The following is a 13,729-nucleotide window of genomic DNA, read 5'->3' on the forward strand; positions in this document are numbered from 1 at the left end:
CTGATAAATAGCAAAGAGATTTTCTTTCTGGCCATGATTAACCAAGAAATGTGCTCTCACAAAGAACTAAAAAAAAAAAAAAAAAGAATGTTATTTGACAGGTTAAATAAAAAGCATAGCAGCTTTATTTCTGAACAAGTTCTTATTTCGGAAACAGTTTCACATTTCATTTATTATGTAATTACCTACCCCATCTTTTGGAATGACCAATAATTTATTATATCCCATGCTATAATCTTTCTTCATGGGTTTTTCTTAGACATTAATTTTCTCTTGACGTTAATGCCGATTATGTTTTTTAGGCCAGAGGCAAAGGATTAGAAAATAATGTTATGTCATTTTATTATAAGAAAAAAATACAGTTTTTTTAAAAGGAGTATGATTAGTTTCTATGACCTCAACGTCTGGACATGTATCAATAGTATGTGGTGAAAAAAGAGGCCTTCGAAGGCCTTTGGTAGCTTAGTTTGTGCATTTTTGAGATATGACTGCAAGGTCTCATTATTTCTATGCAAGGAATTTATTGTTCCATTGATCTTGTGTATTTCTGTTTGCCTTTGATAGAAAACAGAAATGACAGAATTGTCAATGTAAATGGAAACCTACTTAAATAGTATGTCTCTCCTTGAGCTTTGCAGGTTGGCCTTTAAGCATTGATCTGTTATTTGGTTGATAAGCTTGACTGTCAAGTTTACTTAGTAATTTAGTTTTAGATCACTTTATGTTTTATGTTCCCCAAGTAGTCCAGATACAGAAGCAAACACTGTTGTTGTTTCTTTTTCTTTTCGTTTTTTTTTCCTAATTGCCAAGTGGGATTCTTATTTATCGATAGTCTTTAATTTTGTTTGTTTTGAGACAGGGTCTCACCCTGTCACCTAGGCTGGGCTACAGTGGTGTGATCACAGCTCACTGCAGCCTCAGATTCCTAAGCTCAAGCAATCCTCTCACCTCAGCCTCTCAAGAAGCTGGGACCAGAGGGCTTACCACCATGTAGCTAATTTTATTTTTTTGTAGAGATGAGGTCTCACTATGTTACCCAGGCTGGTCTCCAACTCCCTCAAGCAGTCTTTCCATCTTGAGCTCCCAAAGTTCTGGAATTACAGGCATGAGCCACCCTGCTCAGCCTTAATTTTTGATTTACATTTATTTATTTATTTATTTTTAGACGGAGACTCACTCTGTTGCCAGGCTGGAGTACAGTGGCATGATCTCGGTTTACTGCAACCTCCACCCCCTGGGTTCAAGCAATTCTCCCCCCTCCCAAGTAGCGGGGACTACAGATGTACGCCACCACACCCAGCTAAGTTTTTGTACTTTTAGTAGAGATGGGGTTTCACCATGTTGGCCAGGATGGCCTCATTCTCTTGGCGTGATCCACCTGCCTCGGCCTCCCAAAGTGCTGGGAGCCACCGCGCCTGGCCCCTTAATTTTTTTAACAGACTTTTAAAAGACTTTAAATTTATATACATATCCCTTTAATACTGTATAAGCTGGCTCATCACAAATTTTTATCTCTAATACTATTTTAATTTTTGTTCAGTTTGAAAATGTGTTCTAATTTTTATTATGATTTGTTCATTAACTTGAGAATTATTCAGACATATGTTTTAAATTTTCTAATATATGAAGTTTTTATGTTGTCTGTTATTGGCTTCTCTTTCCTCTTGCATTTTCCAAGTTGTCTTTTTTTAGTCATTCCCATTTTCTTCTGTATTGTATATAATTTTCTCCTGTACTATCTGAACTTCCCTTTAAGCAGACACATTTGTTCTAGTTTGTTTTATATTTCAAAAAGCAAAGAAAACCTTGACTCACATTGCACCTGTACAACTCATTTTTCAGCTCTTCTTTACAGCAAAACGTTTTGAAGGAGCCCATAGAGTTGGTGTTTCCACTTAGTCTCCTCCCTTTCTCTTCATGACCTGTGTTAGCTGGCTTGCTGTCCCCATCATTCTTCTGCAATTGCTTTAGTGACCTCGATGTTACCAAATCCAGTGGCGGTATTTTGGACTGATTATCTATCTACTGTTCTATCAATAAGTGAAAGCCGAATATTGAAATCTCTGACTTTAATTGTGGATTTTTCCTTTTTCTCTTTGTAGTTCAAGTATTTTTTGCTTCAGGTATTTTGAATTTTGTTATTGAGTTCACAAACATTATTGATTGCTATACCTTCGTGATAAATTGATCCTTTTATCATTAGGAATGATCTTTGTACTTCATAATATCCTTTCTTCTGAAATATTTTTGATATTTCATATAGCCATTCTGATTTAATGTAATTAATAAAGCAATGTATCTTTTTGATATATATTTATTCATTCTTATAATTTTAATCCATTGTTGTCTTTATATTAAAGTATATTTCTTATAGGCAGTGTGTAATTGAGTCCTGTTTTTTATCCAATATGTTAATCTCTGCCTTTGAATTATTATGGCTAGATCACATGCTATGTGATTACATTAGTATGGCTAGATCACATGCTATGTGGTTAAATATATTGTTAGGTTTAAATCTATTATCAGTTTTAATGTCTTTCCTGATAATTGTAATACATTGTCAGTTCTGCACTGGCTTTGATGTATTGATTTTTCTTTTGATTATAAGTTGTGTTTTCCTGATTGTTTGCATCCCTCATAGTTTTTGATTGAATATCAGACATTGTGAACTTTACCTTTTAGTGTGCTGGGTAATTTTATATTCCTATAAATATTCTTGAGATTTGTTCTGGGATACAGTTAAGTTTGATATTTTGCGTCTTTCTTTTCAGACTTGTGGGTGGGACCAGAATTATTTTTAGTATAAGATTAATTTTTCCTTACCACAAGGCAAGACCCTTCTGTGTACTCTATCTAGTGCCCTGTGAATGATGAGATTTCCCAGTGTTGCTGGTAGGGACAGTCACTATCTGTCACTGTAAGAATTGGATATTCTCTCTAATTCTTTTGGGTGTTATTTTCCTTGCCTTTCCTAATAGCCTTACAAGAATAGACTGATCAATATTCTGGTGAATACTCCAGAACCCTCATTGAATCTCTGAAGTTCTCTCACCTTTTTGATGTTGTCTTGCAAACTCTGCTGCTTTGATTTCTCCAGACTCTGCATTGTCTCTCTAACTCAGTAAATCTTCCTGGCTCTGCATGAGCTCCTCTGCCCACTGCAAGGCCTGGAAACTCTCTCAAAGCAGTAAACTTGGGTAATTGTAGGACTCCAGTTGTTTTTTCTCCAGCTTCAAGGATCACTGTCTTTTACTGCCTGGCATCCAGCACCTTGAAAATCATTGGTTCCCATATTTTGTTATCTTTTATTGTTGTTCACTTCTGGCATGATGCTAAATCTAGTGTCTGTTGTTCAATCTTGGTCAGAAGCAGAAGTCAAAATCCTTTTCAGTTTTCGTTAGTATAATTAATTTATCAAAAATAATTCCCTCATTTGTGGCATAGATTAACTACCTTTCCAGCATCGAACTTACTTGTAATTTGCAAATCTTGTTTTGAGCTCACCTTCTGATGAATATTTTTCTTTATATGGCCTTCCAGTTTGTTAATTTTGAGCCTGCCAATTCCCTAGCATCACTGGGTGTGCAAGCTCAGTTTATGTCAGCACCTCAACTCATGAGTTTTGCCCATAGTTGTTTATTTAGTTATGAGATTTTACTGCCTGCGCCAACACCCCCTTGAAATATAGGCCCATTTCAAACCATACTCACTAAGTTTGAACCCACATCTTGGCCACAGGGAACAATTTATTTTTGTTAGGTAGATGAGGAGGGGGCACTATTTCTATCCCCATTCATGGCAGAAACTGCATTCCTAATTCCTGACTTTACATGGTATACCTGTTTTTGTCCTGGGGTCCAAAATGGGGCATATTCCTTATGACATTATCCCTGATACCCTTTCAGCTTGTCTGTGGGCTGTTGATTTCAGCTCCTGTTTTGCTACTCTGAGTTCTCTGTTCATTTCTAGTTCTTAGAGATTTTATTTACTTGGATTTTTCAAGCATGGAAAGTTTTCTATTGATTTTGTATTTTTTTTTAGCAGAAAAAGCGGATGCTCAATTTATGTTTAATCCACTGTTTCGCCCAGAACACTTTGTCAAAACATCAGAAAATAGAGAACATGAGAGAAGTAACAATAATTTCAGTAACCCTCGAGTCTATCTTCTTTAAAACTCTACTAGTTTACATTTCTGAACTATTTTTCTATAGATTTTGTGCTTATCTTGTCAGATATTCTGTTTAAAGACTTTAGAAAATTCAAAACCTAAATTATGAATGATGGTAAAGATTTCTGCCAAGGCTGTTGCTCTTCTAGTGCTTTTCAGAATTCTGGTAATAACTGGAAAAAGGTAGAAACTAGCTTGTAAAGTACCAGTGACGATGCACTTTTTATATTGTGTGGCATGAGATTTATCTTCTAGTAAAACTGAAAAAAACTCTTAAATGATATAAATATTTATAAACAAATATAACATATTTACAGATATGTTACAGGTACAGCTCTTTCACTAAAACCCATTCACAGGGAGTGCAGAAAATGAGTATCTGATTAGAATATCTAAAAATGAAAAAATGATTCTGGTTGTGGTCAATATGACCTAACCTTGGTTTTCAACATTCTTTCTTTGCCAATCACTGGCATTCTTGTAGGCGCAAAGTTCTTGTATCCCTTGGTTCATTTCTACCTTTGATATGTTGTGTTTAATTGTTTTATACAGGAGCAATGATTTCATATTAAATATATTTTTCTAAATGTCTTATACTTTTAGAAAAATAAATATATTTTTGTAAATGTCATATGACCCCAGGGCAAAAACAGGTATATCATGTAAAGTCAGGAATTAGGAATGCAGTTTCTGCCATGAAAAGGGACAGAAATAGTGCCCCCTCCTCATCTACCTAATAAAAATAAGTTGTATACTAGGGTATTGGTAGGCTCAAAATTAACTAATTAGAAAGCCATATAAAGAAAAATATTCATCAGAAGGTGAGCTCAAAACAAGATTCGCAATACTAGTTGACATATACTAGTTGAAGTATATGATCTACTAGTATAAAGTATATAGTTTCAGTTATTTTGAAAAAGAAGTTCTACAAGTGCCGAAGGTTATCTTTACTATAATATTTTAATCATCTATTTATTTTTTAATTTCAGCAGCTTTTGGGATATCAAGTGGTTTTCGATTACATGGATGAACTGTAGAGTGGCCTGAGATTTTAGTGTATTCATCACTTGACTAGTCATCTTTTTAAATGCCTAGTAATTTAAAAATTTCCTGTGAAATATTACTCCATACTTACAATTCTCCTTCAGAGATACTAATCTGTAATGGAACTTGTTTTCTCATTTGGCTAAATGTCAGTCTTTCCCTCATCTTGTTGCATCTTATTTGTATACAGTTACTAAAAATATAACTACTCTTAACATTTGTATGTTCAGAATGCTTAAGTTACTAGCTACCAAGTTTCTTTACATTTTTATCTTATCATAAATCAAGCCTGATGACTGATTAGTATAATTGTGATTTTTAAGCATTTGGACACAGAATAGCCATAAGTAAACATCATCATTAAAAAAATTCTGTTTATATAATTCATTCGCATAAGAGTCCAGTCCATGGAAACTATCTAACACAAATAATAATGTGCACACTTAAAACTCAATACTATAATTAAAAAAATATACGCAAGTAAAAACATTAAATTCAGTCATCATGGGAACAAGGCACTTTTGTAAAGTAGTGAAATTAATTTACATAAGTTACAAAAGAAAATCCATCTCATTAATTCATAATTACATAGTCCTCTGTTCTGGGGTAGGATTGGCAGAATGATAATTATGTGCTCATTCATGAAAACATGTTATAAATTGGATAAGCTATATTTAAATACATTGAGGCTCTCTAGCACCTAAAAGTCTAATGATGGTGTGGTCTGACTGTCAAAACTGAAAATATTTGCGGGCTTATCTAACTAGTAGAAATAGTCCAAAAATCTTTATGAAAAAATAAGCATGTATACATAGTTAAGAGCTCAGTGAATTTCTTCCTTTTAAACTTTGCTTTCTTTTTTCTTTTTTTTTTGAAACGGATTCTTGCTGCGTTAGCCAGGCTGGAGTGCAGTGGTGCGATCTTGGCTCACTGCCACCTCCGCCTCCTGGGTTCAAGCAATTCTCTGCCTCAGCCTCCCAAGTAGCTGGGATTACAGGCACCTGCCACCACGCCCAGCTAATTTTTAGAGGAGATGGGGTTTCACCATCTTGGCCAGGCTGGTCTTGAACTCCTGACCTCATGATACACTCACCTTGGCCTCCCAAAGTGCTGGGATTACAGGCATGAGCCGCAGCACCTGGCCTACTTCCTTATAATTAAATATAGCTACTTGATCTAGCAAAAAAATCTATAGATACATTAGATTTATCATGGTAATCATTCATTTTACAGTGAGTGTGTGTGTGTGTATGTATAGACATGTATATAAAGACATGGCCGGGCACAGTATATAAAGACACGGCCTGCAGTGAGCCAAGATTGTGCCACTGCACTCCAGCCTAGGCAACAGAGTGAGATTCCATCTAAAAAAAAAAAAAAGTCATGTACATCATAAATATAGACAATTTTTATTTTTCAATTATTCTTCAATAAAGCTGGAAAAAATAAAAATTAAAATAATGTTTATAAGAATCAAAAAGACCCCATTATCTTTTTTTTTTTTTTTTTTTTTTTGAGATGGGGTCTCGCTGTGTCACCCAGGCTGGAGTGCAGTGGTGCAATCTCAGCTCACTGTTACGTTAGGTTTTATCAATAATTCTTATAGCAAACCCATTAAAATAATGAATATAATGCATCAGATTGCACTTGGGCATAATTATAGACTTCTAAAGTTTTGTGTCTGTTATCTATTTCAGTATTACAGAATCGATTTAGTGTCTGATTTTAATCATAGGAAGATGTATATACCTTTGGCAAACCCTCCTCTTTCCTTCTATAATTAATTTCAGTCAACTAATTGGGAAATATATACTCAATACATAAAAGAAGGGGTTACATTTATCTTTATCTTAACCTATAATAATTACAGCATTTTGTTAATATATTTGTTGAATTTAGCTATGTCTGGAATTGTGTTCAAGACATTCTATTGGGTCCTATAAGAAAAGTCTGTTCTTAATGGTGTTTTCATTGTGAGGGCATCTTCAAGATTTATTTTAAAGTTCTTTGAATGAAAAATGAAAATCCAGTAGATAGTTTGACAGTTATTTTTTAAAAACAACCAATCAACAATTATTCACAGAAATATGTACCTAACTCTGTGTTTGGTACAATAGGGCACCAAAAATATATGACACTCTGATCCACTGATGGCATGAAGAAAATATTACCTAATGAAATTTACCCCATCTTGGACTTAGGTTTTTCTCACAAAGCACAGAAGTCGATGCTTAAAATATCTGATATTGTTAGACATAAGATTAGAGATAAAATAAGGGAGAAGGGCAGAAGCTAAGAGGTCATGAATGAGATAGGGCAGGGGTCCCCAACCCCTGGGCCGTGGACCCCTACCAGTCTGTGGCCTGTTGGAGGTGAGCGGCGGGTGAGTAAGTGAAGCTTCATCTGTGTTTACAGCTGCTCGCCATCACCTGAGCTCCACCTCCTGTCAGATTAGCAGTGGTATTAGATTCTCATAGGAGTGCGAACCCTATTGTAAACTCTGCATGCGAGGGATCTAGGTTGCCCTCTGTTACGAGAATCTAAAGCCCAGAGATCTGTCACTGTCTCACATCACGCCCAGATGGGACTGTCTAGTTGCAGGAAAACAAGCTCAGGGCTCCCACTGATTCTACATTATGATAAGTTGTATAATTATTTCATTGTATACTACAATGAAATAATAATAGAAATAAAGTACACAATAAATGTAATGCACTTAAATCATCCTGAAACCATCCCCCCACGCTGGTCTGTGGAAAAATTGTCTTCCACAAAACCAGTCACTGTTGCCAAAAAGGTTGGGGAGTGCTGGGATAGGGTGACTAGGAAATGTATTCAGTCTTCAAGCCCTCTTCACTGTCCAGTCAACAAGCCAAGTATTAGAAGTTAAGAAGGAGGAGCATGGTACAGTCTTGCATCTGGTGTCTCTTCTACCTTTTCCTTCAAGGTTTATCTGTGGGAGAATGTGGTACATGCATTTACAGTAGTCCTGGATAGTGAAGAATTTTCTTTATTCATTCTTGAAATCTTTATGTGTCCAGCACTGTTTTGGGCTTTGCAAGCACCTGACACAGATACAGTGGAATCCATTTGTAAGAGTGTATACTTAGCTAATTTATTATAGCAGTCCTTTTAGATAAAAGTGAATCATTACTTATGCTGAAACCAAATGTAGGAATCTCCTGAGTGAGTTGACTTGCATGTATTCATCTTTGCAAGATAATAAGCGATTAACCCAGTGATTACAGCACAGGAGATAATTTGCAATGATGGATATAATAATGGAATTTAATTAACTTCAAATAAATATTTTAGTGAGGGTTCATTTGTACAACCAGATATTTATTTATATTGTAATAGCTTTTATATTTTTGTCTTTAACCACTGCACCAAAAAATATGCAGCAAAGTTATTATCAATTTAAAAAGCCATGATCTAAAACGTCATAGCTTTTTAGTGTTTATAGCATTTGTATTATGATCAGTATGCAGATCACAAAAAGATTGACAGTCTTATGTGATTGATGATATTGTTTTTCGGTTCCTGAACATATTGCTCTGATTCCTTCTGACCGTTTTGTTTGAGAGCGACTATCAGGTACGTAATTGGTGTTTCTTAATTGATCTAGGGTCATCATTTATAAAGCATAGTTCAAGAAATCACCCTTTGTGATTATTAAAAGAAATAATCTTTTTTCTTCATTTGTAATTGGAGTTAGAATAGTCAAAAGGATATTGATGAATAGGTCATATCTCTAGCAGGGAACTAAGATACGCCTAGAATATGGAGTTATGTGCCTTTTCTCAACTTCCTCAATCCATATTTGTTTGAATCCACCAATGTACATGAGGAATGAGGACTTTCTCTTTGAAAAGTGGCTGCTACATGTGAGTTTAGAAACATTTGGGCATGACGGGGTAGTGGACATGTAACATTGTGAGAAAAGGCTTCTGATACTTTATTACAATGTGAATATATGTCAGAGGAGTATGACTGGCCATGTATTATTGGAGCCAGAGGGCATTTCTGGCTCAGGGCAGAGTAAGATCCCTCTTGTTTGAACCAGTTCTCATCCAGACCACCTGGCAGGAAGAAAGGCTGAATGTGAAATTTTAAAGAGCTCTCTCCATAAATGATGTAGTGTCCTTGTGCTGCCAGCAGCTTGGCTATGGGCCTTATGTAAGAGAGAGGAGTTGCTTCAGTCATAAGCAACAATGCTGACCAGCTCACTGAGCATTGACTGATGGCTTAGAAGTGCACACCTTTGTCTCATGGTATTAGTGAATGACAAACACCAAGATGCAGTCCACGGTTAGTGGCAGAAGTGGTCAATGGCCCATCGTGATCTTACAAAATTCTCGATGGGCTTTGCAGTGATGCTATGTCCACAGGGATATCTTTGAAGATTGCTAAGGCCCAAATGATGCAGGTGTTATTGCTGAATTTACTGAAATTTGTATGTATAGGTTAATAGGATCTAAATCGTAAACACAGGCTGATTACACATATAATTTTGATATGAAGTTTTGAAGGGTTTTGTTCTCTTTTTAAAGAGTCATTTACTCTTTATTTTTATTTAATTAAACCTTCTGAGGAAATATTTGAAATGTCAAACAGATAGTAAATATGGAGTTCTATTTTATCATATCAATAATGATGCCAAGTGTGAAGAACTGAAAATCACTGGTGTACCTTGAAATTTTGACAAATGTTGGCTCTGAGAACCATATCGATCTGTGGTTGGATGCGGTGTTTGCTGAAGCCGGCATTTCATAAGTCCTTACATTCTTCGAAGATTTGGGAATTTGATAAAATTATTTTTTTCCTCAAGCAAACTGAAGGATTTACCCTTGCTACATATGCTTTTACACTTGGAGACGTGCTTGCCTAATGTGCTTTTCCTATCAAAAGGGAACATGATGGTGATGTAACTAGACAGCCTCCCTTTCCACATTCAGCAGGATTCATGCACTGTACATAGATGATAACACCAGCTCACAGAACAATCTTTTGAATTGAGGAATAAATGGAAAAAAAGCACATTTTATTGGTGTTTTATATGTAAATGTAAGCAAAGGTTTTAGTAGAAAGCGACATAATTACATAAACAAAAGTTTCATTTCCTGTCTTATTCCAAGACGTTGTTCTTAGCCAATATAAGTGTGGCTTCGTATTCATGGCCACCCTTCTAGAGAGTGGGAAGTTTTCCCTGAAGGACAGTCACATGGGGGAAATCCACAGTTCATGTTCCCTAACATTTGTATACTAAAAGCATGTAATAAATTAAGGCATAGACCTTTAATTCCTTCCCAGGTGGAAGAAGTAGTGAGGTGCAAGAAAGCAGAGTTGAAAATAAGATTTAATATTGCTTCAGAATTTTTTCCCCCTGATTTTCTGAGTAATGGTGATTTTCTGAGATTCTTTTGAGAAAGATTGCTTTTAGTTCAACAAGCATTATCCTCAAATAATATATTTATTGTAGAAATGCTTTATGGAACATTTTCATATTATTAAACAAATCAAATTTTAAAATATGATTTCTTAAATGATTTTTCCCCAAGAAATAATAAACCATTATAAAACAATGTTTCTCAAGTGACTTGTGTAGGGTAGATGGGAATATGGTGGTAAGGTGTGACAATTTCCAGGGAAAGCATTGATTATTCAGCAATTATTTATGAAGCATCCATAATAACCACTTTTTACTGTGGATTGTTATAACAATATAGTAATAGATGATAATAAAATATAATTCATACCATTATATGGATTATTATATGGACTTGTTCTTACAAGTGCTAGTGCTGGAGTACAATAGTGAACAAGAACAAAATTTGTTTCTGTCATTAGAGAACAGGAAAGAGGAGAGTAGATTTCATTTCCAAAATGCTTGTACAGTGTCCCTATTTCACATGACTTTAGGCTATTATGTGATGCTCAGCTTCTTGCATATATTACATACAGATTGTTGCAGATAGAACCATAGTGTCCATTCACACACTTATTTGTCCCTTATGGGTGCTTTGTGACTGTAGCAGCAGCAGATAGGCATGTTATGTAGGGGCTGGGCCTAATTTCAGAGGGAGCTGAAATTGCACAAAAAGCAGGTTGTATCATCTTAAATACCTACAGCTATCTAGGGCTGTTCAGGGGACTTTGTGTGGCAAGCCAAGAGAAAATGTTATAATTAAATAGATATGAGGTAAAAGAGAACCAATATTTGCTCATTTAAATTATATTTAGTTTTGTGTAATAAGATTTAGAAAGTTCCAAACTGGGATGGTCTGAGCTGGTTTCAATGGTATTTGCTGTTAATGATTGGAGGTCAGTTCTGTGTATTTGCTTTCCCCTTTGATCATAGATAGGGAAGCTAAATTTGTTCATTTAGAATTTTGTTAGACCGATTGAATCAGACTATTAATAAAAAGTCAAATTCAGTATGACAACATTGTAGGTATGTGCCATCAAGGCATAAAATTTAGATTTGACCAGCAATCTCTAATGACACAGGAGTTAGTGATAGTGTACTTGTCAGGGAAGGAAAATCAATCTTTCAGGCATATTAAGTGAGGTAAATATTTTGTTGAAGAGGTTCTACCACTACAAATGCCAGTTAACAGCACCAGCTCTCTGAAATTAACAGGCTGTGTAATTCTGAATCTAATAAGATTCAAATACTGTATCATATTAGGTGCCAGTGGCTAAAGCTCTGAGAGCCGGGAGTGGTGGGAGGATGTAAACATGATCAATTAGCTTTTGACAGCACCTTGGAATGAACTGACACAGGCAACAAATGGGATAGAACTGTGAAATAGCCAAAAACAATACAAGAGGCTGAGATAAAAACAGTTCATTTGGCAACGTACTGATTCCCGGGAGGGGAACACCTCATGCACCAGTATCAACCTCAGAGGAGGACTCTAAACACGTCACCAATTTCTGTTAAGGTTCCTTAGTCTGCCAGGTTTTGCACAAACCCAGCTGCCAGAGGTTTCACACAAACCCAGCAAATGAGTCAAATGAAACAGGATATTCACTCAAGATGTCAGGCAAAGCAAATTTCTTACTCACAGATAAGCAGTGAGGATAAACAGATCTATGGTAAGGCCATCCCCCAAGGCTCAGGAAAGCTGGCCAGAGTGAATGGAGTCTTGACTGTGCCTACCCCACTTTGCTCTACAACTTTGGAACCCCCAAAGCATTGCACTCTGGGTTTTTATACCCCAGGGTAAACTTTGCTCACTGGGCTGAAGTGTTGCAGGATGGATATGGAAAAAGCCCAGGCTGTTCCAGACAGTTCTCCTTATCTCAGGATGTTACATTATCAGTACATTTGGCCTGAGAATTGCTAAGGAAAGGGGGAAGACATGGATTGGCCAGGGCAATTCAAAGACAGGTCCTCCTGCACACCTATTTGTGTACATTCATTATATGGAATCGATTCATTTGCTCAGTTATTCAGCAACTATTTATTTGGTACTTTCAGTTTACCATGTGTGGTGTCAGCTGATGGTGATTTGGTGATGATTATCAAGTGAGCAAAGATTTACTTTTGGTATACTCATTAAGGTTTTTATTCAGCATTTAATGACAGTGGATACATCTAAAGTATGTCAGAACAGTAGAAAGATTATGAATGCATTATAAAATGTTTACATGCTTAATTGCTGAATCCAAATTTCATTTTTATGTCCCACAAATATGAATGTTGTCAAACTTCTGTCACTTTGGAAAACAGTAATGAAAAGAATTTATTGCTTGCTTTGGTTTTATTGTTATTTTTTGTTTTGTTTCCGCCTCTGAATATACTATTTTTATTACCATACATTTTTCTTCCATAGCTCATTTTATCACATTTCTTAAATGTCAGGTTCATTTTGTTCTTATAACTTTCATTTTGAGTAGTGGCAAACAAAGGGACAGGCTATTAAGAAAAATGCATCGGCTTCTTTAAATGTGACAGTAGTTTTGTGGCCATATCAGCATTCCACCAGGAATTCATCAGTGCGTCTCGCTCTGAGACTGAAATTCTCATCTGGCTGCTTTCATTTTCTAAATCATTTTGCTGTAAGTTTAGCTTTACTGTTTAGTTGATTTCATTTAATTCTGCATGGAATTTATTCATCTGTGAATTTTTAAAAACTCTGTTATGACTAAATATCATCCCAAATCTGGAATAAGTGTGACGAATGGTAAATTTCTAAATTAAAAGAATAATGGCACCTTTAAGTATTTCTGTCTTTTCTGTCTAATGGTCCGAAAGTGGGGAAGGGTTGTTATGTTAGATATGTTCTTGCCAGTAGAGAGTTTTACATTTGGAGCTCGGGAAATTGCTTAAATGTGGTGTCATCTAAGATTCTGCATCAAATTGAAGGGTACATTTTGTAAAGGCATGGGGGTCTTAACACCACTTTCTAGCAAATGAGGTTTTAAAAGCGACAGTTTTGGTAAGTTTTTTAATCTTTCAGCATGTCTGTTAGAAATTGCCAGGGAGTCTGGATCCCACTGGGTGGTTAT

General features: G+C 35.7%; 1 protein-coding gene across 7 annotated transcripts in view; it reads left to right on the top strand.

Moving 5' to 3' along the window:
* GPC5 (glypican 5) overlaps positions 1-13,729 on the top strand; it is a 1,453,242-nt gene that overhangs the window by 202,754 nt on the left and 1,236,759 nt on the right. The gene's annotated exons all lie outside the window — the stretch shown is intronic.

This window comes from Pongo abelii, chromosome 14 (assembly GCF_028885655.2).
Source record: "Pongo abelii isolate AG06213 chromosome 14, NHGRI_mPonAbe1-v2.0_pri, whole genome shotgun sequence".
NCBI classification, from domain to species: domain Eukaryota; kingdom Metazoa; phylum Chordata; class Mammalia; order Primates; family Hominidae; genus Pongo; species Pongo abelii.